Raw genomic sequence first — 21,838 nt, 5'->3', positions numbered from 1 at the left:
ATCCAGGGGAAGATGAACTTCAGCTCCTCCTGTCACACAGTACAAAATATACAGTAGGTCCAACCCCGCCATCATGGAACAAACTGAAAAGCTGACAGAATCAGGAAAGATCAGTGGGAGAAAGAGAATGAATGTAGAGAAGAATACCTCAAATTAAGCAAGAGAGGTAGTAGGAATTTGGATGCCAACAGTCACAGGGGAATAAGAGAAGATCAGAGCCAGCCTTTATTACCTAGTTGGGTCCTGCCTCCTTATTTCAGCCCAGTGTAGTGGGGAAAGGCAGCACACATTTTAAAGAGAAAACTTGGAGATTTATTTATATTTTATATTGTGACCAATATTCCACATTTTATTTGTCCATCTACATTTCTGTGATGGTTTTGTTTAATCACAGTTCAAAAGTGGGAAAGCTTATGTACTTCCTGAAGGAGAAAGAAATTATTTTCTTTAGTGTCTTGCAGTGAAGCATCGGGGATTTGCCAAAAAAGCCAGCAGATCAGGGGATTACAAACTCACTCTTCAGTCCAGACCATAACATCTCATCTTTTCTAAGGAGTTATACATTTTCCAGGTGGACAGCAAAAATAAGGGAGGAGCACCTCCTAATGAATATCAATTAGCAGCTCAACAAAAGAAATAATAACAATCAAAGCCTCTTTCTCCTCAGACTTTACTCTGGAAGCCACTTTGCTGGAAGATCTCCCCTTTTCTCTAACATCAGTCACAAGCTTTATGATGATGTGGCACAGCCATTGCTTTTTCAAAAGGAAGCATTTCCCATCAGCCTGTTTCTCATCCCATCACAGTCACAAGCTATCCATAATGTTGTTTATCTTCTGTAATTTGTCAGATCAGGTTTTTCCCTTGAGTACTTTTAAGTATTGCTTCTACCCACAGTTAATTCAAAACAGCTAAAGGAACCAGGGACAGGACAGTAAAGTATGCACTAATAAGTAACAGGCCCAGGGAGAAAGTTTAGGGAAAGTTTAAGCTGAGAGAGTAACTATTTCTGTATAAATGGAAATCACCTACAGGCAATTTTGCTTCTTTTTAGAAGCCTGTTAGCTCTGGTATTTATGGAACTATTAAGTTGTTCCTTTAGCAACAATCGCAACAAATGCTTCTTAAGGTGGTTGTGAAGCACAGGCATTTTTATCTAGAAAGCTTTTTTAGAAGCAGTACAAAAATGAAATATATTTGTTGCTGTAAGTATACCATCAAGGCAGCTGAAAGAGCAATCAAAGCTTCCTTCACATTTCAATCTACGTTTCCCAGAAACTCCCCAGTAGGAAACTTTATTACATTTAATAAGTCAATTTAATTTAGAAAGAGTTCTGTTTTCACTGTACTCCCCTTTCCCCATGCTTTCCTGGACGGTTGCTTTCATAACAGTTTCTTTGGTTTGGTTTGTTTCTATGCAACTTGAAGCCATAAAACATTTTCAACTTGTGAACATCAATAAAAAACTTCAACTGAGCTATGCTGATGTTCACTGCCTCAGAACCCAATCCCTCCTCCTTTTCCTAGACCACCATAATCTGTGTGGTCAGCTTTGATGTTTCCTATAGCATTCAGAAACCTACATTCTCTATATTGTTTAGATTAAGCTCCGAAAGCAGACCTCTCAATTTGTGAGCATAATTACAGATGCAGTTTCCATCCACAATTTTTGAATTAGACATTTGCTTTTGAATAAAAACACACTGGAACTTCAGTGCCCTGCTGCAGTCATCTGCATACATCATTATTGCTTTCCCTTCACAGTTTCTTTTGCAGAGATTTTATAGATACATGCTACAAGAAGTTTTAACAACAGCAGCTCAAATATCATTGCAAGATGCAGTATAGGATAAATAATGAACACTGAAGATATTGCCAAATCTAGTGGAAGGCTATAAAAAGAAATCACATATTATGATGATGCTTATTCTTGATTTCTGGGGGTGCAATGAACGCTTATTTTCCAATTGCATGGTAAGAGGCAAAAGTAAGCAGCTCTCCAGGGCTTTCCCTGCCAGAGGTAAGAGCCATACAGTCTGGTTCTTGAACTAAATGCCCACTTCAGATTATGGTGTTCAGATGCACGATGAGGATTAGGGATTACTAACTGGAAAATGCTGGAATCCAGGAGTTAAAATGTTCAGTATAGCAAAACACAGGTTTGCCTACATCAGACAGTAAGAAATGACACTTGCTATATCCACTGTTTAAGGCTTAATTTGGGCTGTTAAAAGGTGCTTCCATTACCCTTGTAACTCCACTGAGACAGAAGGCAGCAAAACCCATCTGAAGACCAAATGCAGGCAAAGATGGAAATCAATGAGACATTCTGTAGAATGATCTTGAACACACATGAGGAGAGAACAGGAGAGAGTTTTCCGAGTTCTGCCTGACCTGAGAGGCTTGGATTACCACCAAAGGAGCTGTTTCCTTTTGTCTATTTTCCTGCTTCATTCAGGCAAACAGGACTGCAGTATAATCCCGTTTTGGTTACAACACACGTCCACAAAGACAGATCACTTCCTACCAATATTTTGACAGAAATAAACCATAGATCTCACACACTGGCCAACAACCAAGGCAAAAAGTTACATAACTCACTTCATGTATACTGAAAAGTAAAAAAATCCAGCAAAATTCCTACAGACATCAGGCTCTCCTCATTCAGAATTTGTAACCGAGGATTTTATTCTGTTTTTAAGTAAAACATAGTATTAATGTATAAGGAGGAGAGAATATGTAAAACATACTGATGAAACAGAAAAAAGTGTGAAGATGGGAAGAATGGAGAAAGTGACCTAGTTCTCCCAATTCCCAAATTCCTGTGTTATCTTGTGTGAAGCACTGAAACCCTATGCTCCCAGCACTCAGGTTCATCTGCCCTGAAATCACTGCCTAAGGCCTGACTCTGTCCTTCCCTGTTCCTTAGAGCTCTGGAACACTATATGCTGTGTGCTCTGATGCCACATGGAACTACCTGATTCAGTGTGAATAGAAGCCAGAGATCTTGAGGTTCCTAACCTCAGAAGGATTTCTTACACCCATTCCCACATTCATTAATTCCTGACACCTTAGGATGCTCAAATGAACAAGACAGTGTGCATACAGAAAGATCTCCCTTGCTCAAATGCAGCTAAGCAAAACAAGAAGCTGAACCTGTACCTCCACTCACGCAGGTTAAAAAAAGCCTTTGCTAATGTTTATTTTTCCAGAACAGAATTTCATGGGAAGCTCTGAATGTGTCTCTTCTAATTCTCTTTCAGAACAGAGAAATAAATAGAATCCACTCCTCCAGAAAAAAAGGAAATCTGGTTCTTGTCTAGCTGAAGTTACTGCCAACTTCAACCCACTTGAACAAAAAACCTGGCAGGAAAAAAGAAAACATCTCTGGTGCATTTTACTATTTCAGCCTAACAAAGTATTTGCTTATATATCTTAACTACTGAGAAAGACAGAATTGATTTCAACTTGTTTTCTCAAATAATATTCAGTTGTTGGCAGCAGCATGCTTAATGCAGTCGCGATGAACACTGGAAAAGAAGGGGCTGGTAAGACGCGCAGTTGTAACACAAGAAAAATGCATTTCTCAGCTCTTGTTCTTGCTTATATCTTACTGTTACAGCCTCACACACTGTAAGTTGGCAAGTCCAGGCCTGGCATTGTGTCACTGCAGTCAGCTGGGCATCTCTGACAGCTGGTTTTCCCACAGTGGCCCATTTATCTCTGACATTCTTGGTTCTGAGAGCCCCTCTTCATGCTTGTAAGGAGAACAAGAGAGACATCCAGTGGCTGGATCGCCTAAGTGCATTTTTAATCTAACGAGACAAACTCTGATTTTCTGGCATACTCCATGCTCATGCCTATATAAGAAGCTATCCCTATACCAACTGTAAGAGATACACAACCAGAGGAAACTACTCCTGCCACCAGTGCTGAGTATTCCTCCTGCCACCTGCAGACAGTCTCCGTGCATGCTAAGTGTGATTCTTACTTTTTCTCATAAGCTTCCTTCGTTATTTTGATTCTCAGTTGATGGAACTGATCTTAAATTCCATGGAACTATAGCAGTTTCTGTCAGTCCAGAATCTGACTCTAAACATCTCATCATGCCTACGGGTGCTTTTCACATCTACCACCTTTTATTCAAATATTTTCTCCAATTCTGTACTACTTATTTTCATTTGCACAGTAAATTGATTTTCTAGCCATTACTGATACCAGAGAAGTCCAGAGAATCGTTGTAGTAAACACTGATATTAAGTGGCTTGATCTTCACCTCGTGGTGGTGGACCATCAGTATCTGAAAAGCCTGTATATCAGCAAGTTGTGTTGCATCCAAAGCAACCCACTTCAGCAAACAGCAATTTACTATGTTACTTCCATTACTCCTATTTCTTCCACAGCACTTCACTTACACTTACACAGCACTACGCTGTGATATATTGAGCTGCAGCCCACCTAGCACCATGGCTACCTCCCAAATTAGATTTAAGCAGTGTTATATTAACTGCCCAGCTGCCTCAGAACAACCTAGCTCGAGGACCTGTCCATCTGTCAAGTCTAGGATAGTGGTATCAGAAAGCAGAGACAAAAACACTTGCTTCAAAGCATTTAAAGGTAAATCCCAGTCTTCTTGTCCATTCGTGAAAGAAAGCTACATCACTGTCAGTCAGGCACTACGAGATAACAGATCTCCATTTTATGACATGTGCTGTTATATGCCAGAATAGCTCTGTAGCAACAAGTGGGCCTAGCTGGGCAATTCAATAATGCATAAAGCCGTGGCATACTACAGCCCTGGTGGGGAACCTACATAAAGACCATGCAGCTCAGAATTTGCCTGCCCAGAGGTGTTTTTGTCTACAGTAAGATTTTGGGTCAGGTAAGTGAAAGGCAAATGGCAACTGCGTTCCTACTGATCTGTCTTGATGGTCACTGGCAATTCGTGTTCAAGTTTAAACAAAACTGGCTTGCTCTGAGCTGTAATCTAAGAGTTAGCAGTGTAACTGAGCTGTAATCTAAGAGTTAGCAGTGTAACTGTACAACAATGACACCTTGTGATCAGTCTTGGACTCGTGAAAATCATCAGTTCTTACCTAATTGAGCTGTACTCTGGATATGAAAAGTCCTTCAGATTTCTGCCCCACTGGGAGGATAAAAGTGATGCTGGCTGAAGTTAGCACTTGGTTTCATGAGAGTTTCTTTCTTCCTATGTTTATTCTTGCAGAAGGAGTGCATAAAAATCCATGTGAATTTTTTCCTATTAGGAAAAAAGGTTAATTATCAACATAGTAATTCATGGAATTTTCACCTAGTTTTGTATATTATTAAACTTACATGGACACCAGAAACTAGAAATTATCATTACTTTTTAGATCAGGTTTTGATTTTGTTTTTGTTTTGTTTTAATTTAAAGGTTAAATCAGCAATTAAACACTAATTAATAAATGATTTATTAATGTAGGCCCAAATGTATCAACAAAACATTCTAGTTTATGTATACAAAAAAATAAAGTAAGTTTGAAATCAGTTTTAGTGTTGTATTTTATTCCCCTTAGCTCCCCAAGTACTTTGAAGTCTATTATCACAGGTAGTAATTCAGTGAGGGAAAAGTTACAATCCTGTGTTATTTACATATGGTAAGAACTCACCCTGATTTTATGCAAACATATAAAAATACCATCTCTGAGACAGGGTTCTCTGACAAGTGGTGATACAGTACTATTTTCTACATAGCAAGTTATTTGTGTTTAGGATCTTGATTCCATCAATAGCATGCAAACACCATGATTAGTAGAGTCTCATTCCCCTCTCCATACAGAAAGCAGTAGGGAAAAATTATGTTGAATATTTTGCCAAAACTTTATAGAGTTGAAAAAAGCAACAACTCAAATCTATCGACTTAGAATCACAAAGATTTGGGTTGGAAAGGACCTTAAAGCCCACTCTGCCATCCCCAGCTCAGCTGCCCCGGGCCCCATCCAACCTGGCCTGGAATGCCTGCAAGGATCTGCATCACAGCTTCTCTGGGCAGCTGTGCCAGTGCCTCACTTTCTTCTTAATATCTAAAATCTAACTTGATGTTTCGTGCTTTTCCAACAAATATTCTTCCACCTGCAAGTTCAAGAAACAGCACTGAAGAATGGCTGAGGAAGTGAAACAAAATTTAGAACTAAACCTGAAACCAAATTGCATTAGCAAAGTAACACTATCACAGTTAAAATCGATTTTGTTACAAAGTTCCTTTGATTAAAAAACTTCTTCCTAAATGCTTGTTATCATTAAGCAACCTTCTCAAAGCACGACGGTTCTTCTGGAATAGCGTTAACGCGTGATGAATATAAAGAAGTGCCTGAAAGCTTCCTGCTTCTGATACGAGCTAACAGTGTTTTACCACTAGAGAGCAGTACAATGTAACCAACTGGAAATGCAGCAGTGGGCAGAGAAATAGGACTATCCGTAAAAAGAGGAATGTGGCAAGATCAAAAGAAAAAAAATGGTAATTGTATTAAAGGAACAAATTAGCCCGAATTAATAAAAATATGTACCACAGAGGTATAACATAAACGGGTAAAAACAAGCAAATGATGTTTATAGAAGGAATAGTCCCATGCTAAGATGTGGATGACTCGGGCAATGGCCTCAAGTGAGGAGAGCTATTGAACTATTCTGAGCTCTGATGGAGGTCAAGGTACTTGGTCAATCTGTTCATCTATGTCTATTCTTCTGTATAAGAAATGACAAAGTCACCGTGAGAACTGTAAGGAGTGAGCACCTGATAAAGAGCAAAATCTTCCAGCATTATACCTCAAAAAAGCAAGGCAAGAAATGTCTTTACCTGAGGGAAAGGGAACTACAGCTCTGGGAAAGATGAGATGCACACAGGAAAGGAGGGAATGGGCAGTGTCACAGCTGTCAAAGCTCACAAGTGCTGTGACTTACAGTACAAGAAACAGAAGATTGGAGGTGAATACCTAGAAGGGATTTACATCTGTGCAGCACGAGGGGCCATTAGCAGCATCTCCCTTTGCAACAGTGCCCAGGGCACAATGGGGAAAAGGATGAGATGACTGCACTGAGGAACAGCAGCATCACACTGAACGTTTCAGTGTGAGTTTGGGGTTGTTTTTTCCCTTCTATCTGTGAATTGATTTACATCCACTTCAGCCTAGGACTGAACTCCAGAACAGAACAGAATTTAGAGGCAATGAGATCTATATTTAGTCCACTACAGAAAAGAATGGAGGTTCACAGGCACTCAAATTCAGGTCTCTGTTCTGAGCAAGTGACCACACGTAACCCAGCAGTTCCTAGGGAAGTCAGTTACACCCTCTTTCTGGCTGCTCTGCACCAAAACAAGGTGCATTCTCACAAACATCTCTTTCAGCAACAGTATTGGCTTTAACAGCTCATTCCCTCCAGCTTATTTCTGCCTTACACCACAGCCTTACTTATGCCAGGATAGCCGCTGGTATGCGCACAAACTAAATTGTAGTGAGGAAAATAACTCCTCAATAAGTAGATGAATGAATAAATTCAAGTTGAATTTATTTCCTGTCTAAATCACTGCGCAGTCACACAAATTGGGACAAAACAACATGCAGGTAAGGGTGGGAAGCAAGCAAGAAGGACCAGCTAGTGGATGGCACTACTGTGAGAAGGAAGTATTTGTGAATCCACACCCCAGGGAGAAGCTGAACATGATCCTTAATCACTGCCAGCACACATTTAAACGTTGGTGCCATCTGAATTGTTCAGCTCTTATCGCTTTTACCTGGACACCTAAGCAAAATAAAGAGTTCTGGAGGTCTTTCCAGTTAGAAGACACTAGCATAGATTTTTAATTAAATGTAGTAACTCGTTTAACTATTCCCAGTTTCACAAATAATCATTAGCTTTTATTACCAGCTTCAGTGACTACTGTTAATGATCATCATTCCAACCTGTGCTCACCCTGCTCACTGTCCTTGCCTCACCACCTGCAGCACACCACAGGGACTCTTGGCTCAGCCTCTGCCACAGAGGGAACAGAATGGGGCAGCCAGGCAAGGAGTGCAAAACATCCCCTGCAGCTCTGCTGCTAGGAGCACAGAAACCTCCTCTGTTGATGCTAGATCAGTTTTAGATTTCTAACTCTTGTTTGCAGGATGTGCTCCTCACCACAGCTCCGGGCTCACAGCTGTACCAAAGACAGGCACTCAACTTGTTTGAGTACTTGCACTCTAGCTGAAGGGCTAGAAACCTCCCACAGAGAGAAGGCAGAAACTAGAACTGACTTTACACTTTGTTTGTTTTTCTTCTTTTCCCTCCAATTTATTTATCAGCTATGCTCTCAGGATAAAACTAACAACTCCTTTTACTGAGCTTGATTCTTTCCAGCTGTGTAGGAACCAAACAAATGAGATGGCTTACAAGAGCCCCCAGCTGGTAAAGTGGGTTACAGACCTACACTCTCACTCAGCTTTTCTCTATGCATATCAAGATAAACTTCCTACTTACTCTGTGCTTCTTGTTTTATCTGAAGAAGAAAGGCTGGAAAACAGATTTCTTCCATTTTGAAAAACACCTTCAAGATGGCATTGTAAGAACAAAGTTATGACGCCAAAGTTAAACTGAGCCCTTGTGTCCAACAGTGCTTCGATTTGTTCGACTCAGTGTTTATTTTCATTACTGAGCACATCAGACTGGCATTCCACTTGTAGGTGTACTAAGTAAGAGAAAACTGAACTCAAACTCCCTTAGCACAGCACACAACTTTCAAGCCTGGATGCTGGTATTAAGCCAGCTAAAGGTCAGAGGACCTGTACCTATACTTGTCATTAGAAAAAACCCGAGGTGCCTCAGACCAGAAATGCATCAATGAAACTGGTGAGCTTTCTGTTGGTAAGAATCAGAGAAAAGTTCAGTGGTACTTTTCCTTGGTAGGCTTTGGTTTCCAACTACTTTTAAGAGGAATAACAGGTGTTGCTAATAGGACTGTCTCCCTCCTTCATACCCAACAACAGCACCCAGATGTGCGATGCTTCATGCCTGCACAGTGCCCTTGCTAGATCACAGCTTTAAAGGTTTGGTCTACATGATTTATATGAAAGTTGTTGGCTGTCTCATGTACCAAGCAGAACCTTTAGCAGATAAAGATCACACTGGCATCAGTATTGATATCTCAAGATTGTCTGCTCTAGTGGAATTTTTGGGGAATTCTCTAGCTTTAATGTTTTGTTAGCTCAGCCAGAATGTTCAGTAACAATGAACAATGAACCCAAGCTGGCCTAAGTTGCTTTTTTCAGCCCTAAAAGTTGCATTTCCAAGTGAGAATTGGGATGCTGACATGGCAGCATGATGAAAGCCTGCAGAATAACAGTACTTGTTGTATCTGCTCTGGGGGCAAAAAGAAAGCATCACTTCCCTGAACTGCTAACATGATACCACAAGCATGGAACTGTCTACTTTTGGGGGGAAGAAGAAAGAAAAGGTCCCCAATTACTATGCAATGTTCCTCATAATGTCAAGTGACCTATCACACTGTGGTGAAGCATGTGAGGTTGGTTAAACGCCTCTACGTTATGCAATATGGTGGCCATGGAGAACAAGAAACGTTAGCCAAACGACTAAGCAGAATGCAGCATGCACAACTATGTCAGCTTTGCTGTGGAAAGCAAACAAACAAACAAACGAAAAAAAACCAAACCAGACTCTTGCACCATCCTGATCAAAATTTCTGGTGACTTACTTTGCTTCAGAATTCTACCTGGGATGTGTTTTTCCCTGCTTGCTCTCCCCAAGCCCCAGCTGTGGCTGCTTTGCCAAACCTAGCGAATGAACCTAGTGTGAGAGAAGCTGCTTCTCTGGCTCTTGTGGGTTGTCACAAAGGCCCCGTTCCCAACCCCAACTCCATTCTACATATTTTAATGTGAGTCTGGGGAAGTATCACGTCCTGAAACTCTGACACTTGCAAACAGTCATGGAAATCTGGAAACAGAGTGTGCTCTCCATCCTATGACAAGAAAGTGATGGGCACAGTCCCTGCATTCTACTTTTTGTCAAGCAAGTCTCTCCTCATCTCAGTCCCATCTCACAGGTTTTGGTGTTATGGCGTAAGTTAACAGTGAATTATGGTTTATCTGTGGAAATTAAACAAACTATATCATTTTCCACTCAAGTCCGTAAAGTTATGTTGCAACACCATACCTACTTAACTGATTTACATCCCAATTCATCTAAGTCTGGTTCCCACAGCAGAACAGACAGCAAACTAAAGGAGGAAGGCACAATCCAAATACACAGAACACACACCGCATACAGTGATTAAGTGTATGATTCACTTCCATAAAGCCAGTGTGACCTTTTATCTGACTACTTCCTCAAAGAGTACAGAGAAATATATAGCATACAGAAAATAGAAAGCAACAAATCGGTGGAATAATAATAGCTCGTGATCTTCTTGCTGCAGTGCTAATGCTTACTACGTGCTCTACCGAACATTTGTGCCATTTCTTGCTATCTTTGACTAGTTAAACAGATCAACTAAGGCATATGTTATTCTTCATTACGAAATGACTGACAGAAGAGAATTCTTTGGAATGCTGAAGTATCAGTCCACTAAAGGTCTCATAAAGGGATAGTTATGTTAAATATAAAAAGAAGGAAATGATATATGAATATAGAATATAATGATCTACAAAGAATCTAGCTCTGCATTTTTTCTAAGTGGCGTTTCTTTGTACAGTAGAGTATTTTAGAAACCATATAACTGATTTTCTAATCCAAGGAGAGGAGATTTCATGCAACATCACAATTATGACTGCTCACTATCAGGTTGGGTTATGGGTTCATAGCTGGGAGAATAACAGAAGCACACAGTGTGTTAAAAACCCTCCAGAAAACAGCAGAATTGTGAAAGAGTTTGACTACAAAACAGACGAAGTCATCACAGTGATGCTTTGCAATTATTAATGAACCAAACCTCCTACTGTGCAGCTGGATGGCAGCTCTGCAGCCCTAACAGGGGTCACATCAAAGCCATGGAGTATCTCTCTTTTCCTGGATGAATATGGGACACTTTGCACGACCAAGTGCCTCCAGCTGTGACACACACAGTAACATGCTAGGGTAGGATGAGTCATCCAACAAACCAGGAGCTGAAATAGAAAATTTGTATTACAAAAAAACTTATAAACCCAATAAGGAATTGAGTCCTGTTAACCTTGGCATTGTACCAGCAAGTAACAAAGAGCTCCAATCCCAAAGGACTCGCCTGCTCAATTGCTGACAAGATGTCACAGGGGGAGAAAACACAGGAACAAGATGTGGATGGATAAGCATGAAAACAGCTTGGAGAAAAGCAGAAGTCCTAGCTTCTGCTTCTCCCAACTGTTTATTTCTGTTCTTTGTCAGCAAGGTACAAATGACTTAAAAATACTGTATTCACTATTAAAGAAAAATTTCTTCTTCGCTGCACTTGGGACTCTATTTACTCATTTGTTATCAACAAAAGAAAGATTAACACAGTTCAAGAACCTTGGGTGTTCAAATACTGATGCAAACTTTGAAAGACCAGAAATATTTGGCAGTTACTGGAATGCTGCAACAAGCAGACACCCACAGGTACAGATGCAATGTGGTGAAATACTCAGGTCTACAGTGAAGCTGAATCATGCTATCAAGCACAGCTGTACCAGTCACATGCTGGGGATTTCCCAGCTGCACAGTCTATCTCCCCAAGCACACACAGTTAGAAACAATTCACTCACTATGTAATCAGCAGCCATGTGACAATTTCATTTTCTCTTTCAAAACATCCAAACAAGTCTGGATTCAGAAAAACTGCAGCTCCATCACTGTGACTCTTTCTTAGCACTTTTTCTGTATTTATCATGTCAAGTAAAATACTGCTGCTACAGTTGGACTGTACTTGTTTTTACACAAAGTGCTTCTGTGATCTTTATTCAGAAAGGAAATAAATGTTCTTATGAACTCATAAGATCTGAAGATTTCTTTAGCAGCATGACCTGGACTAAATCATTCCAAGGCCACAGGTTAAATGCATGACACTCAGTCATCACTGGGTTTTGAATCTGTCACTGGAAAATATTAGGTACAATAAGAGGCCCAGTTAAACAGAGTACTACACTATGAATTTGGAAGAGAAAAGCCCAGATTTAAGGTTATTAGTACATTCTTCTTTCTTTTAGTTAGTATTCTTCTCCTTCCTCATTACAAAATAGATTGAAAGCCCATAAAGGAATAGGTGCAGGAAAAATTTCTTAGCTCTCTTCCTCTCTGCTCATCATCTATCAGTATTTCTGCTCTCTAGAGATTAAAACCTACAGAAAGAAATAACTCTTTTCTTCTGGATTCCTCTTTAGCCCATGCTAGCAGCAGGTTTAAGCAGGAATATCTATAAAATAAATTTTCTAAATGAGAATGGTGCAAGTACTACCTCTTTCTCCACACCCCTGGCATACTACATTGCTCCCATACAGTTGGAAAACACTGGCAGCAAACAGGTGAGCTGTTAGCATGGTGTGACATTGATGGCTTGGTGGCCTGACTGAAATGCCCTGGAGGATAGGAGCATACCATGGGTATCCAATCTGAGCTGGAGATAAGCTGGAGAATGTTAAAGTGGCAGCCCCTGAGCAAGATGGTAAGTAGGCAAACACAGTGCGTGCTCCAGCATCCCTCAAAGACACTGAATTATTGTGGTAAGAAGTACTAGAAGATGACATTTTTCAAGGCTTTACATATTGAGACTGGAAGAGGTAATAAATTGAATTATCACTAGTGGAAAAGAATGGCAGTACGATGCCATTATCATTAGTGAACATTACACAATGATGAAACTGATTTTAATAAAAATAATTTTTTTTTAAAAAGACTAAAGAAAAAAAGAAAAGGAGAGAAAGAAGAAAAAATAAAAAATCCCATCAGAGAAGGGGCAGAATAAGTAGGAGAGACCAGAGACACTCCAGCATAAAGCCATGAGTGTGGTACATGAGATACAGCTGTCAGTAACTTGCAACTAAAGTATCCTAGCAGAGAAGTTACAATGATGACTTAAACTCAAGTGGAAAAATCAAGCCAGTTGTTTTTCTGTTACTGTTGTTTATTTAGGGAGAATTCTTAGGATGGTCACAAAATTGTTGCTAAGGACAGAATAATTTTGGCTACAAATGGTGTCCTGTTTCACTACCCAAGTGCCAGTGGTAGTAATAAAAATACTACATAATAAATGAAGATTAAAAAGAAACAGCAATAATCCATATGAATTAGGAGTCACGAAGAGCAAGAATTGACAAGACAATCCAGAAACATGAGCAAAAAGGCCATAGCTGACAGTACCAATGCAGTATGAAAGATTTTTAAAGTCTTATCAAGTTTGTAGCAGTAACACAAACCCCTTTGCCAGATGGAAATGATAAAAATTCTTAAAAGTGATGCAGAAAATACAAAAAACTATTAGAAATATTTCCATGCTGTATTTGGAAAGAAGTTCTCATGTCACATGGTGATGACAAAGAATTATCCAGTCACTTATTAACCAAGCAGGATGTTATACAACAGGTACTAGAAACAAGCATTCCAAAATCAGCCAATCCATCCACCTTACACCTGAGAAATAAGAGTAAAAGGCCTTGAACTAATCACGTTTTATTTTAATAAGTTGAGGCATTCTAGAGAAATTCCATTTCCCTGGAAAAGAGCTCACATTTGTGCCAACACAAAGAAAGCTGGCAGGATGACTCAGAGCTGATAGCCAGTTAGTCTGACACTACTTCCAGGTAATAAAATGGGAAAGCCATTATGAAATCATTTTCATAAAGAAATAAAGTATGGGAATATAAATGATATCAGTCACAAGTTGTGTGGCAAACATATGTTGTAACATAAAGTTATTACACTGTTTGATGAGAAAGAAGTAACAGTATAGATGTAGTGTATTTGTGGAGTGTGCTTGACTCAACAGGGTACAACATTCCAGTCATGAAAATTAGTGTGACACAACGTGAAGAAAATACAGTCAATGGACTAACAACAGAAACAGGCAGAAAAGTAATAATGAACAAAGACTAGTAATATGAACGTGCTTTAGTGCTTAACATTTTCATCAGTGACTTGGAAATAAAAACCTACATCTATAATAATAAGATTTGTGAGGTTAATTAAAATATAAGTGAAGACAAGGGCAGAAAATAGTCATGCAGAATGATCTGGATCAGTTAAATGAAGGCCACTCAAATTAAGCACACACTACTACGACCAAACACAGAAATCAGACCTAAAAGCTCCACCACAGGCAAGTCTCCTCTCTCAAAAACACATGGTCTGGAAAGTATTTAGTATTAGAGGTGACAATCAGCTGATCTTGTAGCATAAAAGATCTCAGATGCTGCTGCTATTACAGATAAGTGGTGAACAGAAAAACAGATGTATACGACTACATGTTACACCAGTAAAACACACAGAGAAACACCACATCAAGTTTCACATCTTAGTTTTTTCAAAATAGAATATAAAAAGTATACAAAATGAAGAGAAAATGTTTTACAGTGAGATGTTGGACGATTTACAGTCCATTTGTTACAAAAATTAACAAGTTTGACTTAATATGTCACAGAAATACAGGCACTGAGAGGGCCCTTGAGTAAACACAAAGTTCAGGTGTGAAATAAGGCATATTAAATAACAAGTTATCTATAACTTCAATTGCCACACAAATTTTCCATAGCATCTTTAGTTCTTGAGGTTTTCAAGCCTGGATGCTGCTTTGAGGGCTGCAGCAGCACACATATGTAGATGCTTATTGCTGCAATTGAACACCAAATATTCTGTACAGGGGCTACTATGTAATAATAACCTACAACACAGGAAGCAGGTTAACTGACTTAGTAGACCCTTCCAGATTTATTTATCTCTGCATATGCAGTAAGTACATTTCACTCTTTCTTCTTTGGAAGTCAGCAGAGATCACTGGCCTTAGAATATGCTCTGTTGAGATCTGCCATAAATCACTGAAGAGTACCATATCCTCAGGCTTGTGATCAGAACAGGAAAGGAAAGGAAATGGATTTGGATTAAAAAGGGAGTGGGGAGGGAAGCAGAGATCTTAAGCTCGATCAAACAGATTCATATGTGATCTGCCATTTATGTGCATGGAGGTGAGACCCAGAGCAACGAGTTCCTAAGAATGAAGTAACAGTTCTAATTTTGGGGTACTTAATTCCACTCAATTTCTTCAAGAGCAACCGCCTGGCTCTGTGCATGGTGCAGCAATAACACAGTCAGACCTTCCGCTTTTCCAGAAATAACCATGTCATGAGGTCTTGCTTCCTTGTTTACATATTTACAGACATCAACAGAATTATATAAAGACTTTCCATAGTTTGTTCATATACAATTGTTTCCTTTTGATATATTTTTAGATCAACTGCACTTAAACAATACTTCCTCAACCCACTGAACTTTGCTCTGGGACAGACGATCAACAGAAATGCAAACACCATAGTGTTTGAAGGATGATGGCCAGCGCTTTCCACAATGCCTGTTGAAAGGGCATGGCATTATTGTCTTCAGCACAGAGTTTAGCGTGACTCTGAAGCAGTGCAACACCCAAGTTCACAGACCTTGCATCTGTCCTTTGAACATTTTTCAGTGTGCAAGAAGCAGAAGCTAACTTACGATCTCTCAGATTTCTGACAAGCTATGTTACTTTGAGGAAGACAGTTTTAAGTCTCTTTGCAAAACTGTATCAAAGGGGGAGCTGTAAGGAATAAAATGACCCATGAAGGAAGAGCTATCTCTGCGTGCTCTTTTCCTTCTCCGATACCAGGCATAAAAGGGCTGTGAACATTTGAAGAGTGTATTTTCCTAAGGCTAGGCTGCTGTGTGCCTTCAAGCATATTACCCTACAATACCAGAAATGTGAAGACTACCCTTTTCATTTTTTTTTTCACTGTAGAGGATACAAAAAGGCCCAATTTCTGATTAATGGTTTTGGTACAGGAAATCTTTTCTCTCCCATTCTATTATTCCCCATAGAGAAAGAGATGTGGCAAAGTACAGCTGTATCTTCAAGATTTTCATGGCTAAAAATGCTCAAATGCTAAAGCAGCAGAGTGGATAAAAGTCACAAGAGATGGTGGAGACCTTAGGATTCTTTATAAATGTTTAAATTACAAGGTAAATCAGTCCCAATTTCAGCACAGGGCACTGCTGTATGAATAGATTTCCCATCCCAGTGTGTAAATTACACTGAGATAAATTCAGAGAAGTTTAAAAAAAAACAAATTTTCAGATACCTTGTATTCTACTAAAACTTCCCTTCTCTAATTTTGTTTGGTCATTACAGCTAATGCATCTTTTATTGTTTAGCAAGACCTCAAAGGGTAAACAGAGTCTTCATGTACAACTTTGTTTCTAAATGATGATTAGCTATATAGATAGCAATTGGAATATTAAGGAGAAAAGCACTTGGAACATCCACAGTTTGCAGTGACTCTAACACATGAATTAAGAATTTACTGTGTATTAGAATATATACACATGCACATATCACTGTGTCTTGGTAAGGAAAGACAGCAGCAATTTCATCATACGCTAGATGATACCACAGCAGGTAAGTAGAGACTTTGCAGTGTAGCCTCAAGTGAGGAAATGGAAAATGACTGGCACAGAGACAGACAGGACAGACACATAAACAGTATGAGAGAAGCCATGGAGGCCTGGGAAGGCAGGAAGCACATGGCAATAACACGTACTATGAAGTCAGCAAGGGCTGGATTGGGACTCAAACTGGCAAAAGTGTAGGATATATGTAAAGGTGAAAGAATGGTGATGAATAGGGTGTGTATGTGTGTGTTGGTGCTGATTTGGCAGGAATCTGAAGCTAAGTAGTTGAGCCTTACAATATGAATTTGATGGAAGATGAAAAGTTGGTACAGGCAACATTTTTTCAGCTGTTGAGTTTGTATGAGGTGGTATGAGGTGAAATTCATTCCATCATAACGCAAATGCATACCTACTGTGAGCGCACCAGCCATCAAAAAATTCTCTCTCAGGATCCTGCAGAGCACGACGGTTTATACAGTCTGGACCTTGAAAAAAAGCTGTTCAAGAGGGTCTTGTCCTCTATGACACTGGCAATTTGGTCAGTAAGAAATGTCTTGAAGTTGCAGCAGAAGAAATACCCCTTTCCTGTTACCTACCCTGCCTGCCCTTTGGGAGGTCACTGCCATAAGCAGTGTAAGTTTTGCCCCACTCACACACAACAACCAGCTCTGGCCACATGGCAGCCCTTGGGCCTGGCAACATGGCCTGCATGAGGTAGGATTAGGACACCAAACCTATGTGGATGAGCAGGTAAGCTGTTGCTCCTCAGTACCCTAAAACTATTTGCTGGCACCTAGACTCAGTTTTCATGTACTCACTCTTGACTCATACTGCCCTTCAGCTCTGGATTCTAATTAATCTGAATTAACATATCCTTCTGTGCTGCTGATCACTACTTAGTATCCCCTACCACCATTGTTCTAGCATCAAGTTTTAAGGAAAAAACACAGTCTTTGTGACAGCTCTGAGCAAACAGCACTTTTAAGGAGAATGTCCCAAATCTTATTAAAAAGAGATAAATCCATCTGGATCCTAAGATAGTTGGTTTAAAAATACATCCCAGAAAATTATTTTAAAACCAATTTACTTAGAAAAAACACAAAGCAAAACAGGTTTTCTTCCAACAAACACTGGAACCCTTGTCATCTTTTACCACATGAACGAAGCACTCAGTGACTGACTTCCATACCATTGCCAATTATTATGACAACATACAGCATAATCATATTATGTTTGCAATAAAATACATGTGAGTATTCAATAGAGTCTGACAGGACTTTAGTCACTGCTTCTTCTATGCTTTAAAAATGAATTTTTGAAACTGAGTTTGCTGTATAACACATTCCCTAATAACATACTTAACTATATAGAGAACAAGAAATAATATTGAAAGTGATTCTAGACAAGCCATTTAACATTGAGTGATATAAAACATTGCATCACTACCAGTCATGTGATGTCTATATCCTATAAACACACCCCACCTTGTTCCCACTGACACTAGCAATCAGCTCTTCAGAAGTTTCAACCAAAGCAAAATCAAGACCAAAATGTTCAGGACCTAGTTTTAAAAGGATTCCTGCCTCCCCATTTATTTTTACAATTGCAAATAACTATAAACGTAAACGGGGTCATTTAAACATCTGCTTAATTTGTGAATGACATCAGATAGAAAACTTTACCAAATGACTCAATTTTTATTTGCCAAATCACTTGCAAAATACAAATAGGAGGTTGCCTTGGAAAATATTAACTAAAAACACATGTTCAGGCTGAACCACCTAGTTAGTGAGACACTATTGTCAGTGCAAAGCCAATAACTCTGTCACATTCTTGGGTGGTCTACCTACTCCGCAGATAAGTCAGAACACAGGTGCAGAGATACTTAATAGGGTAACCAACATACCCGCTAGCTGAAGTCCACCAAACCTAAGCAACAGCACACAAGTATGAGCACTGGATTCTCAGGCAAACCTGAGCTCAAAAAGGACATGGCTCCCAAGGCACTCCATCTGAGTTAGCAAAGCTCCCTAGATTCGAGACATCATTATAAAGCACCAACTTGGGAGCATCAACACAGTGTTCCACTGAGCACCCAGTTTTAGAGTTTTCTTATCTCAGAATCAGTCAAGAATAAATGAAATAAATTCAGGTTTAAAAGCTGTAGTATTATCCATACCTTTCTTTCCTCCAGACTATTCTGGTCTCTAAGTATCATGGTTTAAATGCATTTCTATGACAAAATGTTACTTGATGTATTAACTGAATTAAAAAAAAAAAAAAAAAAATAGAGATTTACTGATGAATTGATATAATCGTTAAAAAACTACTTGGATGGGTTGTATCACCACACACATGGCCAGAGGGTTAAGAAGTGGTTATTCCCCTTATTTCAGCACATTTGAAATAGCACTGAGAATGCTGCAACCACTTTGGGCCATTCCAGCATGAAAATGGTGTTGATCAACTGCACTGAATTCACTGAGAGGTGACCAAGATGGTCATGGGCTGAAGTACAGGCTTAGTGAGGAGAGAGGAAATGGACTTGTTCAGCCTGGAGAAGAGGTGGTTTGGGAGCATCTAATGGCAGTGTTGCATGGCAGAAGGATAAGAGGAAAACTACTCATTGAAACAAAGGTTCCAATTTGAAATAACAAAGTTTTCCACCAGCCAAGCACTGGCATAAGTTGCCCAAAGAGGTTCTGCAGTCTCTATCCTTAGCAGATCAAGATTTGACACAATAAAACCCTGAGCACATGCATATTTAACCTCATCTTCTTTCATGACCAGGTGACTTGCCATATGGATTGAGGGAAAGGCTGTTGAAAGAGTCAGTCTAGATTTCAGCAAAGCCTTTGACGTTGTCACCACAGTATTCTCCCGGAGCAGCTCACTTATCATTAATCATAGGGAGGGAAAGGCATCTCTATGATAAAGTACTATTCTTTAAAAACATTAAACAGCCATTTAATCCAGCTGACAGCTTTAATGCTTCAAGAGCTTCAAAAATTTCTCAACTAGAAACTTAGCCATGCCAAAAATGTGTCAAACGGGCTTTTAAGAAGTCACACCATCTGCTATGTTAACATTGCAATTCTTGATCATTGGCTTTAGTTCCAACAATTCATAAAAATGATGAATTATTTTTTACCCTTTCCACAGCCCAACTGCACAAACTTAACTGGCTATCTTGTCTCCTCTGTAAGACAGACAAGAGACATTCTGTACTAAGAATGCAACATTATTGATTCCTCTGGGAACCACCTGACAATATACCATGGAAGAAGAAGAGCAAAGCCTTTGAAACTGCCTCCCACAGTGTTCTCCTGGAGAAGATGGCAGTCCGTTGTTTGGACAGATACACTCTGCTGTGTAAAAGCTGACTGGAGGACCCAGTCCAGAGAGTGGTGATGAATGGAGTTAAATCCTGTTTGTGGCTGGTCACGTGTGTTGTCCCTCAGGGCTTGGTATCAAGGCCCATACTCTTTAATATCTTTACTGATTATTTGGATGAGGGAATTGAGTGCACCCTCAGTAAGTCTGCAGGTGACACCAGGCTGGGAGGAAAGGAAGGCCCTGCAGAGGGATCTGGAGAGGCTGTAACTCTGGAGTAGAGACCAATGGAATGAAGTTTAACAAGACTAAGTATCTGGTCCTGCACTTTGGTCAAAATAACACCAGGCAACGCTACAGGCTTGGGGCAGTGTGTAGAAGACTGTGTGGAAGAAATGGACCTGTGGGTATTGACTAATGTTCAGCTGAACGTGAGCCAGCAGTGTGCCCAGGTGGCCTCACTACAAGAAAGACATCAAGGTCCTGGAGCACATCCAGAGAAGGGCAATGAAGCTGTGAAGGGTCTGGAACATGAGTCTTATGACAAGCAGTTGAGGAAGCTGGGATTGTTCAGTCTGGTGAAGTGGTTCAGGGGAGACCTCGTTGCTCTCTACAACTGCCCTGAAAAGAGGCTATAGCAAAGTGGCCGTCAGCCTCTGCTCCCAGGTAACAGCAACAGGATGGGAGGGAATCGCCTCAGTTTGTGCTAGGAGAAGTTCAATTCAAATGTGCTGTTTGGCTTGGAAAATGTAGTGATGGCACTGTGGTCTGAGTGGAACTGCTCTACAGATGCCTGAAGAATCTCTGGAACCTGAGACTTTTCTGACCACTGATGGAGGATCCATTTTCACACTTAAGTATGGGTTGTATGCCTCAGGCTCTTTTATAAAGTTAACAGGTAAATTTGGAATATATGCCCTGGTATTTCTGTAGCTTGGCTGAAGAGGAAACAGAAAAAACATCAGGCTGAAGAGAAACTACTGGGATAATTCCTTGAGTCTTGGGACATGCTTAATATTTTCCCTTGTGACCTTGGCACAGAAGCTACGTCTATAATAAGCTGTTAATACAAAGAAAGACTGTGTTCCACACCAAAAGAGAATGAGGAACTCTGCAGTGACAAAAAAAAAAGTGGAATTAGATGAAGTGCATAGTCATACACATAAGGTTATGAATTCCTGTGACAAGCCGGAGATAACAAATAAGGAAAAAGAATAGGATATATTAGATCCACCAGAGGATGACTATGAGCCATCACTGTGATGTGGCACTAAAATATTCTGTCAGGATGCAAAGAGCTAATCAGAATAAAGGTACTGCGTGTAAGATCTTTTCATCAATATTCAAGAAAAAAATTAAATTAAATCAAAACAGAGAAATTACAGGAAAAAATCTGAACTGAACTCCCAAGCAAAACACTAATAAGATAGATGCTGAAGATGTAGATAAAATGCCTTATGAAAGAAAAATGTCTGATCAAACTATTGACAAGCTAAATAAAATCAGTGCTTTTAATATTTCCTTTATAATATCCTTTATGAGTAAATAATTACAATTTATATAACCACCATTATGTACTACTTTCTCCAGACATCAGTTTTAGCACATTTGTATTCTGGAAATCTCTTTTATCCATCTTCTATTCCAGGACCATGGATATGAAATTTATGTCAATATGGATCCTCACAAATGTAGATAAACTTCACTTATACTGAAAGATTTATAGGAAACTTAAGCAACATCATCATCCACTAAAGGGAGGCAGAAATGACAGAATTTGGTTGCTTCATGAAAACAACGCTCATTTTGTTGGAATCAGGAATCTGAATATTGCTCTTTAGGCAAGATCACTGAAAAAGTACAATTTCCCCAAACTGTCCATATTCAAGGCCTACAG

The 21,838-nt window shown here is 39.6% G+C and overlaps 1 protein-coding gene across 1 annotated transcript in view; it reads right to left on the bottom strand.

Moving 5' to 3' along the window:
- The window catches only part of PACC1 (proton activated chloride channel 1), a 71,005-nt gene that overhangs the window by 27,614 nt on the left and 21,553 nt on the right, over positions 1–21,838 (bottom strand). Inside the window, exon 3 of the mRNA XM_015857318.2 lies at positions 5,097–5,260. The gene's annotated coding sequence lies outside the window, so the exon portion shown is untranslated. The remainder of the gene's footprint in view (positions 1–5,096; positions 5,261–21,838) is intronic.

This window comes from Coturnix japonica, chromosome 3, assembly GCF_001577835.2.
Source record: "Coturnix japonica isolate 7356 chromosome 3, Coturnix japonica 2.1, whole genome shotgun sequence".
Classification (NCBI taxonomy): domain Eukaryota; kingdom Metazoa; phylum Chordata; class Aves; order Galliformes; family Phasianidae; genus Coturnix; species Coturnix japonica.
This window is presented reverse-complemented; position numbering and strand designations above follow the sequence as displayed.